This window comes from Chrysoperla carnea (genome assembly GCF_905475395.1).
Source record: "Chrysoperla carnea chromosome X unlocalized genomic scaffold, inChrCarn1.1 SUPER_X_unloc_5, whole genome shotgun sequence".
Classification (NCBI taxonomy): domain Eukaryota; kingdom Metazoa; phylum Arthropoda; class Insecta; order Neuroptera; family Chrysopidae; genus Chrysoperla; species Chrysoperla carnea.
The window spans coordinates 1-13,253 of NW_025408178.1; the positions used below are offsets into that span (position 1 = coordinate 1).

Here is a 13,253-nt window from a genome sequence, read left to right on the forward strand (position 1 = left end):
ATGTAGAAAACACATAAAAATTAAATAGTATTTCTAATTTACTGTCGTAGTAAACATGATTTATTTTTTCAATTTCTATAATATATAAAATAATAAATTATAAATTTAATAATAATATTTATTTTATAAATTAAAATATATTTAATTTTTTTATTAACAATTATTAATAAACATAGTTTAATATTAATTATTTCAATCATACAAAACAATAATATTTTTAAGGTAAACTTAAAAAGTATATATTTTTATTTTTTATTTAATATCGATTTATTATAAATTATTAGTATATAAATAATTAAAAAATTTAATATATAAATATATATATTATAGTATAAGATTTCATTTTTAGAAAAACTTTTTTTGTCAATAATGAAAACGTATTATTATGAAATGTGTTAATCGAACATTGACAAAATATATTTCATTAGAAAATACTTTTATTTATGCATTAATATCAATAATTAACTATTAAATTAATTTTTTCATAATTATATAAAGAAATTTTATACTGATATAAGTATTTATATATTATAATATTTATTTTAAATATAAAAAAATTTATGACAAAATATATTATTAGAGTATTTGTTGAGATTAATATAAGATTATTTTAAATAAGAATTAATTTATATAATTATTAAAATATTATTAATTTTATGTTATGTAATTTTAATAAAAATAAATAATAATAATAATAAATATACAAATTTTTTAACAATTTAAATTTTATATGATCTAAATAATTTTGTTAAGTACGATATGAGAAATCATTGTAAGCTTCGTTAAGAAACTTTGTAATATAAAATAATAATAATAATATTAAATATATAAATAAATAAAATAAATTTGATATATATTTTTAGTTCATTCTGTGTATAAATCAAAGGATACCGAATAATTGGTAACGGATGCGATATATTATAGTATCGAGTATTAAAACATAATATATAAATTTATCTTGTTATTCAAATTTTTTGTTACTTAACTTATGTATTTAGAAAATTTATAATATTATTTATATAATTGACATAAAATCTTATAAATTGAAATTTTATTAATATGTATCAAAAGAAGAGAGTAACGTATTGATATAATATCAAAGGATACTGATTATTTAAATAACGAATACGTCATATATTGTTTGTGTAACGAAGTTCACTTGGCCATCTAGTTTAAAATAACATTTTCAATAGAAAGTTTATATGCTTTGTTTTTTTTTTTTCTTTAATTATTAAAAAAATAAATTGAAATTTAATTCAATCAAATTTTATAATAATTTTAAAAAAATTTTTCCTTTTAAAAAATATTTTGTGATGTTGTGATAATATGTATTAATACAAGTGCATCCTGATACTTTTATCTCTAGTAAAGGTATGAGTATCATGAACAGTTTTGTTATCTAATGATATTATTTTGATAATATTTTGTGTATATTCTTATAATATTTTGTCTAAATATCATCATAATACAATATTATTTTGATAATATTTTATGAATATTCTTATAATATGTTACCTAAATGTCATCATAATATGATGAATTATTTCCATAATAACATATAAAAAAAAAAAAAAAAAAAAAGAATCATTAATTTATAATTATTTAAATTGATTCTTTAAAAAAATATTATAATATATTATTTATAAAAATAATTTTTACTCTTATTTTAAATAAATTTGTGGCCTTTTATTAAAAGGCCTATGATCGATGTATTATTATTATAAAAATTAATGCAATGTTTTTAATTTATGCTTTCTTTTCAGTTTTCTTTGGTAATAACACTGCTTGAATGTTTGGTAATACACCACCTTGAGCAATTGTTACACCAGATAATAATTTATTTAATTCTTCATCATTACGAATTGCCAATTGTAAATGACGTGGAATGATACGTGTTTTTTTGTTATCACGGGCAGCATTACCAGCTAACTCGAGAACTTCTGCAGCCAAATATTCCATAACAGCAGCCAAATATACTGGGGCACCAGCACCTACTCGTTCAGCATAATTTCCTTTTCGTAATAATCTGTGAATTCTTCCAACAGGAAATTGTAATCCTGCTCGGCTTGATCTTGACTTTGCCTTTCCCTTTACTTTACCACCTTTACCTCGTCCAGACATAGCGAATAAATTTATTTAATTAATATTTTTTTTTGTAAATATAATCACACAGATGTGTACGTTACGGGGATTGTAACATAAATGTTTAAAATGTTATTTGGGTATTTTAATTTATTAATATTTATAAAATATAAAACTTTAAAAATAAACCAATCACCTTATAGTATTATTTTTAGCCAATCAGAGAGTAGTATTCATTTTTATTGTTATATCCATCTTCGCGTATATAATACGCTAGTTGTATACACGACACGCTCATACATATACTGACTGGTGTTCTGTAACTATCTGTGTATATTAATTGTTTGTAACAATGCCACCAAAAACAAGTGGAAAAGCAGCAAAAAAAGCTGGCAAAGCTCAAAAAAATATATCAAAGAGTGATAAGAAAAAGAAGAGGAAGCGCAAGGAATCATATGCAATTTACATTTACAAAGTATTAAAACAAGTGCATCCTGATACTGGTATCTCTAGTAAAGCTATGAGTATCATGAACAGTTTTGTTAATGATATTTTTGAACGTATTGCTGCTGAAGCATCACGTTTAGCACATTATAATAAACGTTCAACAATCACAAGTCGGGAAATTCAAACCGCAGTTCGATTATTATTACCTGGTGAATTGGCAAAGCACGCTGTTAGTGAAGGTACTAAAGCTGTTACAAAATATACAAGTTCAAAATAAATAAATCGAAAATATTATTTAATTGATAACATAAAAATACATCAACATATAAAAACGGCTCTCTTTTTAAGAGAGCCATCAAATTTTTTAAATAAGAGTAAATTATTTTTATATATACAAAAAAATAAAATAAACAATTATTAATATCATATTTAATATAAAATTTTATATATTAATAGCTTGAATATATCTATTATTAGTATATCAATATTATTAATTTTAAATATAATAAAGGATATCGCGGAATATATATCGTAAATCAGTGTAATGCAAATGCATTACATTACCTTTATTATTTTCATTTTACATTTACTACTTGTTTATGTACGCTTATAATTATTAGAAAAATATTTTTAATAATTTTAAAAAATAAATGAAATAATAAAAATTTAATAATAAATTATTTATTGAAAGTATAAAAAATGGTATAGCAAAATCTTTATTTTCTTTGATTAAGGCGAAATGTTTTATTAGTTATAAATTCGATAATCTCCTATCGATACTTGTTACTCTTAACTTGTATATATAAAAAATATAATAGTATATTAATTTATAATAAAATTTTTTCAAAAATTCAATAAGTTATTGTAAAATAAAATAGATAATATACAAATTATAATTTATTATTGCAGATATATTACAATAAAAAAAAAAAAAATAAATAAAAATATTTGGTAATGTATGTTATAAACAAAATAATTTGTTGTAAACAAATTATATAATATGTTATATTTATTAACAAATTTATTTACTCTTATATAAATAAAATTAGTGGCTTCCCAAAAAGGAAAGCCTGTTTAAATTTATCGGATGTATTAAATATTCTTTAATAAATTTACTAAATATTTTAAGTAAATTATTATATTTTCTTAACCTCCAAAACCATACAAAGTACGACCTTGTCGTTTTAATGCATATACAACATCCATAGCTGTAACTGTTTTACGTTTTGCGTGTTCAGTATATGTAACAGCATCCCGAATAACATTTTCAAGGAATACTTTAAGTACACCACGTGTTTCTTCATAAATTAAACCAGAGATACGTTTTACTCCACCTCGTCGTGCTAAACGACGAATTGCAGGTTTTGTAATACCTTGGATATTATCACGCAAAACTTTTCTATGACGTTTTGCACCCCCTTTTCCAAGACCCTTTCCACCTTTTCCTCTGCCAGTCATTTTAATAAAAAATTATTTACAATATTTTAACGAACGGATAACACGTGTGTTAACCTCACAAGTATTGTAATGTATGTGAGCGCCGGTACAATTGTGCCTTTTTATATAAAGCATTAAAGATTTTTTAAGCCACGCCTATACAATTTGATTAGTCCATACTCTGATAGCTATCCAATAGGATATGACAACAAAAATTTTGAAATTTCATATAAATATAAATACAACACATTTATTTCGCATTTAAACATTTGACTTTGTAGTATCAAATTGTCGAATATAATTTTTAAAATTGTGTGTTTTTTTGTAAAAACATTATTATTTGAAAATGGCTAGAACCAAGCAAACTGCACGTAAATCAACTGGTGGTAAAGCACCAAGAAAACAATTAGCAACGAAAGCTGCACGTAAAAGTGCACCAGCAACTGGTGGAGTAAAAAAACCACACAGATATCGTCCTGGTACAGTAGCTTTACGAGAAATTCGTCGTTATCAAAAAAGTACTGAATTGTTAATTCGTAAATTACCATTCCAACGTTTAGTACGTGAAATTGCACAAGATTTTAAAACCGATTTACGTTTCCAAAGTTCAGCTGTTATGGCATTACAAGAAGCTAGTGAAGCCTATTTAGTAGGTTTATTTGAAGATACCAATTTATGCGCAATTCATGCAAAGCGTGTTACAATTATGCCTAAGGATATACAATTGGCAAGACGTATTCGTGGAGAACGTGCATAAGCGTTTTAAATGACAATTTAAAAAAAAAAAAAACAAATAAGAAATATTTTCGGTCCTATATATAGGACCAACATATATTATTAAATAAGAGTATATTATTTTTATTAAAAAATATATATATATATATATATATAAATTATTGAAATAAAATTAAACATTATTAAAATTTTGTTATAATTATAAGCGATTGCTATTTCTAAAAATAAATAAATTTCATAAAATTTATATTATTTTATATTCATTTGAAATATTAAAAAAACTTCTCGCTTTAAAGTAACCATGATATGAGTTATAAATGCAATAAAATTTTATACAAAAAATAATATTTATTTGTTGACGAATAATATAAAAGGTTTACATTTCTAAATAACATATATTTATATATGGTGTGTAAAAAAAAAGAAAAGAAGAAAAATAATTTATATTTTTAATATAAAAAGGCAACCGCACACAGTGTTCCCAAGCGGTCACCCATCCAAGTACTGACTGTGCCCAATGTTGCTTAACTTCGGTGATCGGACGAGAACCGGTGTTTTCAACGTGGTATGGCTGTTGCCAGTAATAAATGAAAATTTTTACAAATATATATTTTTCATAAATATCATTAATATTAAAGTATATTATTAAAATTTTCAATGAAGTAATCAATTTAAATATATACTTATTTATTATACCATATATTTTAAATAAAAATGCAACCGCACACAGTATTCTCAAGTGGCCACCCATCCGTGGTACTGACTGTGGCAAATGTTTCTTAACTATTATTTTATAAAATATTTATACAAAAAATAATTTACTCTTATCAAATATTAATTTGTGGCCTGTATTAAGGCCTATGTTATTTTCATTTTTTAGCAAAAATAATGAAATATTTCAATATATTATTAAAGTAACAGATCATTTCTTTTTTGGTGCTGCTTTTTTAATTTTTGTAGGAGATGATTTGGCAACAGAAGCTTTCTTAGCTTTTGGTGCTTTCGGTTTACGAGCAGGGCTACTTTTGGCAGCGGATTTTGTACTTTTTGCTGGTTTTGCTTTAACTGGTGCTTTTTTTGATGCCGCTGATGATTTTGCAGTAACTTTTTTAGCAGCAGTTGATGATGATGGAGTCGCTTTTTTTGCTTTAGGCTTTTTGGCTGCCAATGATGTAGTTGTGGCTTTCTTTTCTTTTGGTGCCCGTTTACTTTTAGCACTCTTTGCTGAACCTTTTGCTCCACTTTCTTTTTTGGATACTTTTGATTTAGCTGAAGAATTAGATGAAGCGGAAGCAGCCAATTTGAATGAACCAGATGCACCTTTACCTTTAGTTTGTACCAAGGCTCCCTCAGTTACAGCAGCTTTTAAATATTTTTTAATAAATGGTGAAATTTTATCAGAATCCACTTTATAATTTGCAGCTAAATATTTTTTAATTGCTTGTAATGATGAACCACCACGTTCTTTTAAATTTTTAATTGCGTTAACAACCATTTCTGATGTACGTGGATGTGTTGGTTTTGAATGTTGTTTTGTACGTTTAGCACCAGAAGCTGTTGCTTTTTTTGTTGGTGTTGTAGAAGCAGCAGTAACCGCAGTTGCTGCAACAGCTGTAGAATTTTCTTCGGCCATATTTTTTTACTTTATAAAAATAATGTATTTATTATAAATATTTAAATGATAAAATATAATAATTCTATCAAATAAAAAATAAAGGTTTTCAATTATATCATTATTCACAATAATATAAGTCCCTATGTAAGTCAAAGTACCATGTAGAAAACACATAAAAATTAAATAGTATTTCTAATTTACTGTCGTAGTAAACATGATTTATTTTTTCAATTTCTATAATATATAAAATAATAAATTATAAATTTAATAATAATATTTATTTTATAAATTAAAATATATTTAATTTTTTTATTAACAATTATTAATAAACATAGTTTAATATTAATTATTTCAATCATACAAAACAATAATATTTTTAAGGTAAACTTAAAAAGTATATATTTTTATTTTTTATTTAATATCGATTTATTATAAATTATTAGTATATAAATAATTAAAAAATTTAATATATAAATATATATATTATAGTATAAGATTTCATTTTTAGAAAAACTTTTTTTGTCAATAATGAAAACGTATTATTATGAAATGTGTTAATCGAACATTGACAAAATATATTTCATTAGAAAATACTTTTATTTATGCATTAATATCAATAATTAACTATTAAATTAATTTTTTCATAATTATATAAAGAAATTTTATACTGATATAAGTATTTATATATTATAATATTTATTTTAAATATAAAAAAATTTATGACAAAATATATTATTAGAGTATTTGTTGAGATTAATATAAGATTATTTTAAATAAGAATTAATTTATATAATTATTAAAATATTATTAATTTTATGTTATGTAATTTTAATAAAAATAAATAATAATAATAATAAATATACAAATTTTTTAACAATTTAAATTTTATATGATCTAAATAATTTTGTTAAGTACGATATGAGAAATCATTGTAAGCTTCGTTAAGAAACTTTGTAATATAAAATAATAATAATAATATTAAATATATAAATAAATAAAATAAATTTGATATATATTTTTAGTTCATTCTGTGTATAAATCAAAGGATACCGAATAATTGGTAACGGATGCGATATATTATAGTATCGAGTATTAAAACATAATATATAAATTTATCTTGTTATTCAAATTTTTTGTTACTTAACTTATGTATTTAGAAAATTTATAATATTATTTATATAATTGACATAAAATCTTATAAATTGAAATTTTATTAATATGTATCAAAAGAAGAGAGTAACGTATTGATATAATATCAAAGGATACTGATTATTTAAATAACGAATACGTCATATATTGTTTGTGTAACGAAGTTCACTTGGCCATCTAGTTTAAAATAACATTTTCAATAGAAAGTTTATATGCTTTGTTTTTTTTTTTTCTTTAATTATTAAAAAAATAAATTGAAATTTAATTCAATCAAATTTTATAATAATTTTAAAAAAATTTTTCCTTTTAAAAAATATTTTGTGATGTTGTGATAATATGTATTAATACAAGTTCATCCTGATACTTTTATCTCTAGTAAAGGTATGAGTATCATGAACAGTTTTGTTATCTAATGATATTATTTTGATAATATTTTGTGTATATTCTTATAATATTTTGTCTAAATATCATCATAATACAATATTATTTTGATAATATTTTATGAATATTCTTATAATATGTTACCTAAATGTCATCATAATATGATGAATTATTTCCATAATAACATATAAAAAAAGAAAAAAAAAAAAAGAATCATTAATTTATAATTATTTAAATTGATTCTTTAAAAAAATATTATAATATATTATTTATAAAAATAATTTTTACTCTTATTTTAAATAAATTTGTGGCCTTTTATTAAAAGGCCTATGATCGATGTATTATTATTATAAAAATTAATGCAATGTTTTTAATTTATGCTTTCTTTTCAGTTTTCTTTGGTAATAACACTGCTTGAATGTTTGGTAATACACCACCTTGAGCAATTGTTACACCAGATAATAATTTATTTAATTCTTCATCATTACGAATTGCCAATTGTAAATGACGTGGAATGATACGTGTTTTTTTGTTATCACGGGCAGCATTACCAGCTAACTCGAGAACTTCTGCAGCCAAATATTCCATAACAGCAGCCAAATATACTGGGGCACCAGCACCTACTCGTTCAGCATAATTTCCTTTTCGTAATAATCTGTGAATTCTTCCAACAGGAAATTGTAATCCTGCTCGGCTTGATCTTGACTTTGCCTTTCCCTTTACTTTACCACCTTTACCTCGTCCAGACATAGCGAATAAATTTATTTAATTAATATTTTTTTTTGTAAATATAATCACACAGATGTGTACGTTACGGGGATTGTAACATAAATGTTTAAAATGTTATTTGGGTATTTTAATTTATAATATTTATAAAATATAAAACTTTAAAAATAAACCAATCACCTTATAGTATTATTTTTAGCCAATCAGAGAGTAGTATTCATTTTTATTGTTATATCCATCTTCGCGTATATAATACGCTAGTTGTATACACGACACGCTCATACATATACTGACTGGTGTTCTGTAACTATCTGTGTATATTAATTGTTTGTAACAATGCCACCAAAAACAAGTGGAAAAGCAGCAAAAAAAGCTGGCAAAGCTCAAAAAAATATATCAAAGAGTGATAAGAAAAAGAAGAGGAAGCGCAAGGAATCATATGCAATTTACATTTACAAAGTATTAAAACAAGTGCATCCTGATACTGGTATCTCTAGTAAAGCTATGAGTATCATGAACAGTTTTGTTAATGATATTTTTGAACGTATTGCTGCTGAAGCATCACGTTTAGCACATTATAATAAACGTTCAACAATCACAAGTCGGGAAATTCAAACCGCAGTTCGATTATTATTACCTGGTGAATTGGCAAAGCACGCTGTTAGTGAAGGTACTAAAGCTGTTACAAAATATACAAGTTCAAAATAAATAAATCGAAAATATTATTTAATTGATAACATAAAAATACATCAACATATAAAAACGGCTCTCTTTTTAAGAGAGCCATCAAATTTTTTAAATAAGAGTAAATTATTTTTATATATACAAAAAAATAAAATAAACAATTATTAATATCATATTTAATATAAAATTTTATATATTAATAGCTTGAATATATCTATTATTAGTATATCAATATTATTAATTTTAAATATAATAAAGGATATCGCGGAATATATATCCCACCAAAAACATAAATGTGTAAAAAGGCGTAGATGTAATAAACTCCCAATAAACTCAATTACGTCAGCCCAAAAAAGTTGTGAAATCCCGTAGAGAAAAAAAATCTTCGAAAAAAAATTATAAAAATGGCATAAATTTATTGAGTAACTTTTCCGTAAAGAAACATTAAAGTATTACATTAGCAACTTTTCGGTGACTTCATACCTACACGCACCTGTATAGGAGAACAAAAGAAAATCGTTAACCCCCTACTATCTCCCTCCTCCCCTCTAATGTTATGACGTTATAATTTTTTCACAACTTTTATGAAACATCAAAATTTAAATTTAAACAATCAAAGTATTCTTTAGATTAAAGTCAAGCACCTACTTAACAAAGGCCTAATTTTTTTTACTAAAGTACGAAAATTATTGGTTTAAATTTCTTGTGTAAGTTTCTCCTTAGTACGTATTTATTTAATATTTTACTTCGCAAGTTTTCGGATTACAAAAAACGAATCTAAAAATAAAAAACTTGCGAAGTAAAATATTAAATAAATACGTACTAAGGAGAAACTTACACAAGAAATTTAAACCAATAATTTTCGTACTTTAGTAAAAAAAATTAGGCCTTTGTTAAGTAGGTGCTTGACTTTAATCTAAAGAATACTTTGATTGTTTAAATTTAAATTTTGATGTTTCATAAAAGTTGTGAAAAAATTATAACGTCATAACATTAGAGGGGAGGAGGGAGATAGTAGGGGGTTAACGATTTTCTTTTGTTCTCCTATACAGGTGCGTGTAGGTATGAAGTCACCGAAAAGTTGCTAATGTAATACTTTAATGTTTCTTTACGGAAAAGTTACTCAATAAATTTATGCCATTTTTATAATTTTTTTTCGAAGATTTTTTTTCTCTACGGGATTTCACAACTTTTTTGGGCTGACGTAATTGAGTTTATTGGGAGTTTATTACATCTACGCCTTTTTACACATTTATGTTTTTGGTGGGATATCACTTCTTTTTGCCAGGCAATAGTATTTAAGTTGAAAGTGTTTGTAACAATTTTAACTCACCATTATGAATACATTGAATTACTGTTGAATACTGAGCCTCGTACTTCAAGAAATATGCCGAACAAGATGTCATCAAAATTGTGTTATTTATAAATATTATAATGAAAATTTCATTTTCATATAACTGATATTGATTATTATATAATACATTCTATATAATTTACGCCTAATTTGCGTCCTCATGGGTAAACAGTCATGTTTTCGAAAAAATGTTTTATGCAAAAGTTGGTTATTTCTTTATAAGGAACATTTTTTACATTAAAATTTTTGTTATATCTCTAACGGTTTACAAGATGGGTTCCACAGACCCAGGAATCAATTGACGTATAATGTTAATTTACGAACTTGACCTCACTTTTTACGTCCTGAGTACGCTATAAAAATTTCATCTTAATATCTCTTTTCGTTTTTGAGTTATCGTGTTGGCAGACAGATGTACAAACGGACAGACAGTTATTATGTAACTGCAAATATTTAGGCCTTATTTATGGGTAATACGCACAGCTCGATGTCATATGATAGTTCTGCACATGAATTGATCCTGAATATTACAACGGCTCATACAGGGGCCTTATATTTTGTAAGTGCGCATATTTGGGTCTTATATATTGGTATTGCGCACACTTTGATCCCATATAATTGTTCTGCTCATGGGATAATCTGGAATATAACAACTGCGCACACATTGACCTTAAATTTTGTAAGTGTGCATATTTGGGTCTTATATATTGGAAGTACATACAGATTAATCACAAATTATAGTTCGGCCCATGCATTTATCCTAAATCTTACAACTACGCATACGCTGAATTTATATTTTGTTACTGCGCGTATGTAGGCCTAATATATTGCTAGTGCACGCATGTGGATTACATGAAATATTACTGCGCATGGGTTGATTCTAAATATTACACCTTCGCAAACAGGGACCTTATATTTTGTAAATGGGCATATTTGGTCCTTAAATATTGAAAATGCCCATAAAGTAATCTCAAATTATAGTTCTGCGCATGCATTTTACCTGAATCTTAGAACTACGCATTAGCTTAGTTAATATTTTGCTACTGCGCATATGTAGGCCTTATATATTGCTAGTGCGCACATGTTGATTACATGTCATAGTACTGCGCATGGGTTGATTCTAAATATTACAACTTCCCAAACAGGGACCTTATATTTTGTAAATGCGCATATTTGGTCCTTAAATATTGAAAATGCCCATAAAGTAATCTCAAATTATAGTTCTGCGCATGCATTTTACCTGAATCTTAGAACTGCGCATTAGCTTAGTTAATATTTTGCTACTGCGCATATGTAGGCCTTATATATTGCTAGTGCGCACATGTTGATTACATGTCATAGTACTGCGCATGGGTTGATCCTGAATATTACAACTGCGCATACAGGGACTTTATATTTTGTTAGTGCGCATATTTGGGTATTATATCCGGGAAGTATGCACAGATTAATCAATAATTATAGTTGTGCGCATGCATTTATCCTGAATCTTGCAACTGCGCATACGCTGAATTTATATTATGTTACTGCGCACATGTAGGCCTTAAATATGGCTAGTACACGCATGTGGATTACATGAAATAGTACTGCGCATGGGTTGATTCTAAATATTACAACTGCGCAAACGGGAACTCTATATTTTGTAAATGGGCATATTTGGTCCTTAAATATTGAAAACGCGCATAAATGAATCACAAATGATAGTTCTGCGCATGCATTTACCTGAATCTTAGCACTGCGCATTAGCTTAGTTATTATTTTGCTACTGCGCATATGTAGGCCTTATATATTGCTAGTGCGCACATATTGATTACATGTCATAGTACTGCGCATGGGTTGATCCTAAATATTACAACTGTGCAAACGGGAACCCTATATTTTGTGAATGGGCATTTTTGGTCCTTAAATATTGAAAATGCGCATAAATGAATCACAAATGATAGTTCTGCGAATGCATTTTACCTGAATCTTAGAACTGCGCATTAGCTTAGTTAATATTTTGCTACTGCGCATATGTAGGCCTTATATATTGCTAGTGCGCACATGTTGATTACATGTCATAGTACTGCGCATGGGTTGATCCTGAATATTACAACTGCGCATACAGGGACTTTATATTTTGTTAGTGCGCATATTTTGGTATTATATCCGGGAAGTATGCACAGATTAATCAATAATTATAGTTGTGCGCATGCATTTATCCTGAATCTTGCAACTGCGCATACGCTAAATTTATATTTTGTTACTGCGCACATGTAGGCCTTAAAAATTGCTAGTGCGCACACGAGGATTACATGTGATAGTACTGCGCATGGGTTGACCCTCAATTCAAGCAAGTCTCTGTCGAATGTCCAAAATCGCATTTTTCTATAATTTAGAAGTCCCTTAGAATCGGTATAGCTGAATCATTTATAGATAAATCAATTATAGTGGAAGTGATGGAAAAATAATAACGCCACTAACCTTACCATGTTTTGTTATCAAATCTAAACGTGTATACAAAATTTCAACTCAATCGGTTGAAGATATCTGCTTTAAAATTGAGTAATAAGATTCCCCCCCCCCCCATTTAACAAAATATGGCGGAAGCGACGAGAAAATTCGATCAAGTCAACCATAAAAATTCAATGTCATTCAAAGTCAGTT

The 13,253-nt window shown here is 25.9% G+C and overlaps 1 non-coding gene across 1 annotated transcript; it reads right to left on the minus strand.

The window, feature by feature from the left end:
- Positions 1-5,161: 5,161 nt before the first annotated feature.
- On the minus strand, positions 5,162-5,280 carry LOC123304405. The gene has a single exon (XR_006536429.1). It is a non-coding gene; the product is annotated as a 5S ribosomal RNA (ribosomal RNA).
- Between the last annotated feature and the right edge of the window lie 7,973 nt (positions 5,281-13,253).